This window comes from Cyprinodon tularosa, unplaced genomic scaffold (genome assembly GCF_016077235.1).
Source record: "Cyprinodon tularosa strain WSP-4 unplaced genomic scaffold, ASM1607723v1 ctg71, whole genome shotgun sequence".
Classification (NCBI taxonomy): domain Eukaryota; kingdom Metazoa; phylum Chordata; class Actinopteri; order Cyprinodontiformes; family Cyprinodontidae; genus Cyprinodon; species Cyprinodon tularosa.
Genome location: NW_024039463.1, coordinates 1530850 through 1537998, shown reverse-complemented (window position 1 = coordinate 1537998; position 7149 = coordinate 1530850).

The following is a 7149-nucleotide window of genomic DNA, read 5'->3' as shown; positions in this document are numbered from 1 at the left end:
GACCAAATAAGAAAAGACAAATTAAGCCGACTCCTGCTAGGGACTTTTCAAACGAGTCTTTGGACAAAGGAGGACGAAAATTAGACTGCAACCAATCTGAATGTTTCATTATTTCAATCTTGTTTGCAAATATGAACCATTTTACTAAACAGAACTAATGCTTAAAAAAAGGCTAGCAATTTAAAGCTGTGTTTTAACCATGAACAGGTTTCAAAAGAAGCACTCTCATCATTAATACAATGTCCTTTAATCACCTTCCTATTGTTAGTTGTTTTTTTATAAATGAGCTGACAGAAATAAAGGAACCCAGGAATTCATGGTTGGCAGCACAGGCTGGATTGTGTGCTGGTGCCTGTCTGTCTCTGGGCTTCCCAGTAGAGTTGGATGTCCTGTCATCCCACGTGGCAGCACAGTTCACTTCTCCCGCAATCCCATTCGTGCGACCGGCACCAGGACTGGGGGGTCGAAGCCCTAAGGAACCAGCAGGGATGGCTGGTGCCCCAGTGGCATTCAAGGGTCAAGCTGGTAAAAAAGTCCTGCCCTCAGAACAGCGAGTCTAATCCTGCAGGCAGCTGGAGCAGCCCATCCGTTCAGATTGGGTAATAATATCACTTGCATTGGATCTGATGTCTGACCTCATCAAGGAGTTTAATTGTGTCCCTTGCAAAGTTTCAGTTCTTCTGTTCTCAGGCTTCTTTTGTTTACAATTTTAACCTGCCACCACATAACCTTTATTCTTTTTTATTGTGATCTATTGTATTAACACTATGATTGAAAAAGCCAAACATATATTTTATTTGGTCGATTTAAATTCTAACTTAAGAGTTATGTGGTCCTACCAATACAATAAAAACAGTACAAAAAAATAAAACTCTTTAACAGTAATATTTCTGGTATAACTAATGTTAAAGTTTATAATAAACCATCTATAAAAGGCTTTATTTTACGAATGACAGGTGGTCATTTATAGTAGAAGGGAAAGCTTTGTAGCAGAAGTTCATTAACACCTTTTAAATATACCTGGTCCTTATCACATCGTTAGATTTATCAAAGATACCTCACTGCATACGCGGACGACAATACTGTTGTTCACACTTTTAATTAGACAAGATCTAGCAGTTTTGACTTAAAAGGTTTTCGCCATTCAGTCATTCATTTAATGAGAAATATTAAGACTGAAAAAATGTGTTTCTGATGTTATTATTCATAGGACGGTGTTTCAGTATTATTAACATTTTGGTTGTGATCTATAAAGAAGTGGCTAGAAGGCTTTCAAATACTGAATAAAGAATATTCTCATATTGGGCATTTCCGTACTGGAAATGAAAAATGCTAGAAATTAAGGGTTTTATACCAAGTAAGAGTAAGAAGACAATTTTCTATTTAAATGTAATTTTACAGACCTGTTCATACATTTCTTTTTCTGAATGTTTTTGCAGTCTTTTGTGACGCCATTTTAAATATCTAAGTACAAAACATTTATCATGAAAATGTTTGAAAAGTTATTTGATTTGGTTATGCTTGAGATATGCTTCCAGAAGTCATAAAATAAGACACGGGTAAAAGTTGGGTTTGTGTCATTAGTATGGTGAAGGGTTATTTTACAGTCATTTTGGCATCTAGTCAAATTTAGATAAGTTAATTTGAAAGTCACCAACACTTAGATTTGCAAATTAGTACAGAATTATCCCACACCGACTACATATTCTTTAAACCAAAGTTTGTAAAATACAAATAAATTTTTAATTGATCAAAAAAGTAGTATTCATTCTTAATTTAGTGACATAACAACCAAACCCAAGAATGACAAGGGAAGTTTAATATCCCAATGAAGATTTATTCTAAGTCTCAAATAACTGAAATTGACACTTTTATCTTTTAATTTGTACTTTTTTTATTCAAGTTATTAAGTGCAAAAATAGCTTTATACTGAAGGTAAAATTATTTCTTAGGACAATCATAGACCAAATGTTTTTGAATATAAGACAGATGTACAGTTTTCTAGATGCAATCTTCATCCCTTAAAATTAAAAGTTACACAATAAACTGACCATAGCCATGGCAAATTTAGGTTTAAAAGTCTTTTCATGTAGCCAATTACTTTCTTGCTGATTGGAAATTAGAGATATATGTCTGCTTTTATTTGTTTTACCATTTGCAATAAACTATACAGAACACTCCATTAGCATTAAAGAAGTCAAATATTTGATTTATGGTTACTAGATCTTTGTTTTTGTTCTTACTGATATTTTGATTATTTGCTGTATCTTTGGTGGCAAGTCTGTGGAGTTAGGGCCACCTTGGCATCACCCTTATATTTAGGTCCCTCTGCTAATTTTTATTGGATTCCAGTTGGGTCTCTGTTTAAACTACAAACAAAATGTTTATTTTGGGGTCAACCAATCAAACATGGTGGTAAGCTTGTTATAACTACAACTGTGAACTGTGTTTTGGTCTTAACTGTGTCCAGGCATAACATATGATAAAATAATCGTTTTACTTGTCAAGACTGTGTAGAAACCCTGATATTTAACATGAATCTACTAATGCTTTCATTTAATGTTAGCTAAGAAATATGAAGTAGGTTAATAAATGACCTTTTACACTTTTATTAGACTTCTGCTTTTAGAAAGATGTATTCTGAATTTTTTTTTTTTTCCAAAGCTGTGTGGAAATGTACATGCTCTAAAAACGTGAAGCACCAGCACATTAGGGTCTCCATGAATACATTTCATCTCTGGTTGTACAAGCTGTTTTGTGCATGCATCAAGAAAGGCTGCCCTTGCCCTGACTTTTATGAGCGGTGCCACCTCGAAGCCAGCCGTAACCTGCCCTCCACAGTGAGGGAAGCAAGCCTTTGCCTTTGCCTCGATAACACATGAAAACATGAATAATGAAAACAGACAGAGATGTGGTGTAAATAGGAAACTGTAGATAGCTGCCTCACTATCGCCAGCCTTCTCCCTCCCACACAGCTCAAGAGGTAGTGTCACCTTAGCTTCCTTCTCTGTGGCTAAGCTATAGGAGGACAGGAGCCGCTGCTGGGTTCGTGGGTAACGGGCCACCACTGTTAATGGGGTTGCTCTTTGAAAACATCACTACACGAGTAAACAGGGCACTCCTCTGTGAATTAAGTGCAGCAAAAGTTTGAGTAAAAGTAACACTATGAGTAAAGGTTACAGGGAGAAGGTCCTTTTTGTGTAAACAGCAGCCAGCTCACAAAAAATGCTTCTGCACTGTATCATTACTGCCCTTCACATTTTCTTGCCTTATACAGTGTAGCGATCTGCCCTTGAAAAAGAGATGACAATTAATTCTTTTCATTGTGTATATAAATAGATTTTCTAATATTTTCATCATAAAACAGTAATTATGATTCCATGATTCATATGCACAGTCTATCTGAAGCAACTAGCTGTGTCCATTGTCAGTTGTCAGCAGAGAGGATAAACCAATGAAAAGGCCTAATCCTGTTACGGGTAGCAAGCTTTAATGAGCAACCTGTCTCCAGCAGACCCACGCGATACCCTGGCTGGGGCCAGACCTGTGCATTGAGGAGGTCAGCTCCTAATGGAGAGCTCTGTGGCTTCCCCTCCAGAGAAGGGTGGATCCCACTTGCGTTGACCAGTTAAGTCAAGTTGCTCTCTTCTGACCCCCAAAAAAGATGGCTGAATGTGGAAGATTGTCATAAAAAATAACAAAATAAATATAGGGCACAAATGGCCTTGCCGCCTGCAGGCAATGAGGCTCACCAGAGAATGAAAGGAGGTAAAAGAAAATGCCAGCTCAGAACAGGAGACTGAAGCATGTGAAAGATGTAAATTCAAAGCAAAAGTAGCAGAACTTTAACCTATTGGCTATTATGCACCAAGTGAAACAGAGCTGCCGCTTAGAATTAAGGGACAATGTCGAGTTCAGGCCAGGGGCATTTAACCAATAGACATATAGTGTATCAGATCCCAATCTTAATGACATCAGTGACCAAAGCTTTGCAGAAAGTCTGATCTTTGCTGGCATAAAGAAAGGGTCCCGGCCAGAGGGGATTAGTGATATACACGAAAAAAGCAGGAAAAAAAAAAGAGAAAAACAGAGAACAGAAAGCATAATGAAAAGTGGTTATGAGAAACCAAGAGGGATGTTATTGCTAGACTACCGCAAGATGCAGAAGGGGAGGAATGAGCCGTGCAAATAGTCATGGGATAGCAAAGTCAATAATACGGGCAATCTTCAGAGACAGGAAGCTATAATCAACAAGAATCTATATTGAGGGTGAATGCCAGAGTTTTCCAAAATGTCACCAGAGTGTTTGCAGAAGGGCAGAAATGACATATGAAAAGCAGGAAGGTGAGAAGCAGTGACAGAGGTAGAGAGAGAGACAGACTGCAGGACAGAAATCATTGCAAAATGTGTCACTGCTCAGAGATCAAGCCCTGCCTCGGCCTGAACCTGCCAAAGAACCAAAAAGAGTCTGCAGTTCTACCACTAAAAATCATTTATTAACAAGACAGCAGGCACCCTGGACTTTTAAACTGCAATAGAAAAAAAAAAAACATTTGTGAAAATACTTTCAAATGGCAGTGTTAGCAATGATAAAATTGCGGTATTCTTGGCACAGTGCTAAAAAGTACCATACCGGGAGAAAGGGTGCATCGGAAAACTGCGCGATTGGAGAGGAAGTGGGGTTGTTGTAAATATAAGCACTTAAGGTTGAATCATTTAAGGGATATAGATATTTTCCATTTTCAACTCTCACAAAAATGCAATGAAATAGGGGGGCTATTTTCCCCTTTTCGATTTCTGTCTCATAAATCCTTTTCAGACGCAATTTCTATTCTTCTTTTGAGGTCTTTTAAGTCATTATAAATGTTTTCTCTTTCCTTTTCTTTTCTGTCTGTCGCTTTCCTTCCCTGTCCCCAGCCTTAGTCTTTCTTGAATAAAATAAGTGGAGATTTGCTGGAAATCAGCAGCTTTTGTGTGTGGCTGCAGGAGCATGGTGAAATGTTTGGACACTAATACCCATTCATTTTGGTAGTGCCATAAATAAAAGCTGCCAGCTATGCGGCTGCCGTGAAGTGGTATTCTTTGGTGCCCAGCGGGATGTCCTGTTCACATTAGCACAGCAGGGAAAACTGGCCGGAACAGCCAGACAACTAAATCAAGACATTGTCAACTTCTGACAAAATTGCTAAGGGGGAGAGCTGGTTTTAAGAGTGGTTGTGCATTCTTGTCTGTATGTATGTTGGATTGTGTGTGCATGTGTGAGTGTATTTATGTAAGAACAAATAGAAATGGAAGCTCAAAAGAATGATAAAAACAGAAGGTGTAATAGGAGTATGGATAGATTTTCTTTTTCAAAATTTAGATTATTATGCCAAATAATACCTACCTGAGAAACACCACAGAGCAAATATAAATGAGGAAATGTTGGCAGACTGAAGACAAGAGAGCTTAGCTGAAATAAATACGGTCTAAATTACCAGAGACTTGTCTCATGCTGTGAATCTTTTTCTCATCAATCCATTGGAGAATATTTATTAAGATCATTTTTCCAATATGCACCTTGCAGAGGAATTCAAAAGCTCTTTCTCAAAACATTCTATCAAATCAGAGGAACGGACTTCACGGTTTGTTGAGGGGAAATTATACAAAGCATTAAAATGTTTTTGGTAAATTAAACACTGAATAAAAAAAAAAAAATCAAAGAAGTAGTCCCAAAATTTTCACACAGACCCCTTTACCATGAGACGCCTGAATAAAAAGTCACATCATGTTAATTGGTCTAGATATTTCAGAGAACATTATAACAGAACAGCATTATGAAGATCATAGGACAAATCAAACAAAACAGGGGTTAAGTTGTGGGGGGAGGTTTTAGGCGGTTTTTCGTTATAAAACAATATTCCTAGATTTTTAACCTCTCACGGAGCATTGTTTAATCCCCTCATCTACAAATGGAGTATGGCACTTGTGCAAACTACAACATGAACATCTGCCTAAACTGACAGGGTATCTGAAAGAGGATTGATTAAACAAACACCTATTTAATCATGGAGAGGTTGCTGATATCCACAGCTCAGGTTGGGGAATCTGTCGACAGGACATATCATCAGTTATGCTCACTATAAATCTGGCCTTTGTGGAAATATGGGAAGAATAATTGATTAATTGTGGAAAAAAGCAACGAGAAGAGCTATTTGGCTCTTTTCAATGATTAACTACATATTATTTATTTTATTTAATATTTACCAGGTACAGCTGTTGATAACATGTCATTGATTTGAATTCAAATTAAACTATGTCAAAAAAACACAATTTAACTGCAGTTTAACTATTGAACTTGTGTTTTAATAAGTTTCAAACAATGGACCTGATTTTGTATAATGGATTTTACACACTAATTATTTAATCATAACTTTTCCCTTTGCAAAAATAAGAGACCTCATGTGGTAGAAAAGCCAAAAAACATGATCATTTAATCCCAGTCTCAGCCCTGAGCTGCATTTGCAGGTGGTCGATGTCCTAGTCTTTGCAGAGGTTACCTCTTGGTGAGTGCTAAAAGCTGCAGGTTTGAAATGGAGTACCATTATCAGTGGAAGCCTTAATGCCAACAATGCCCAGACAATGACAACTTTGACCTCAGTTAAGTGCACAGCACAGCAAGAACTCTTGGATATGCTGCCCAGAACAATATGAGGAGAGGAGTAGTGCTGCGCCAGGGCCACAGCTGGGCCATGCCATGCCTGTGGGCCTGCCATTTTGATTAGGGGTAAGTATGCCTTTTAACATAGTTAGGATAAAAATGAGTGGGACACAGACAGGGTGGAGTTTCTATTCATATATGTGCTCTTAATAAAGCCTGCTTGACAACAAAATGGTTCAGCACCTCCCTACAATTGGGAAATGAACTGTTGCAGTGCATGTCAGAGGCCTAACGTCCACTCCAGACTGGAGACAAAGCTTGGCAGTGAAACCCTCGGGTTGCAGGCAAACTACCCCTTCTTTTTGAGTACTGTGGATTGAAGATGAGAACAGAGCTGCTGCTATGGCCTCAAAGTTAGAGCCTTTGCTGTAGGGTTCAGTGGACCTTGCGAAAACACCAGAGAATCTGTCACCATCGTCATCTCCTGGGAAAAAGCAGGCTGGCCACTT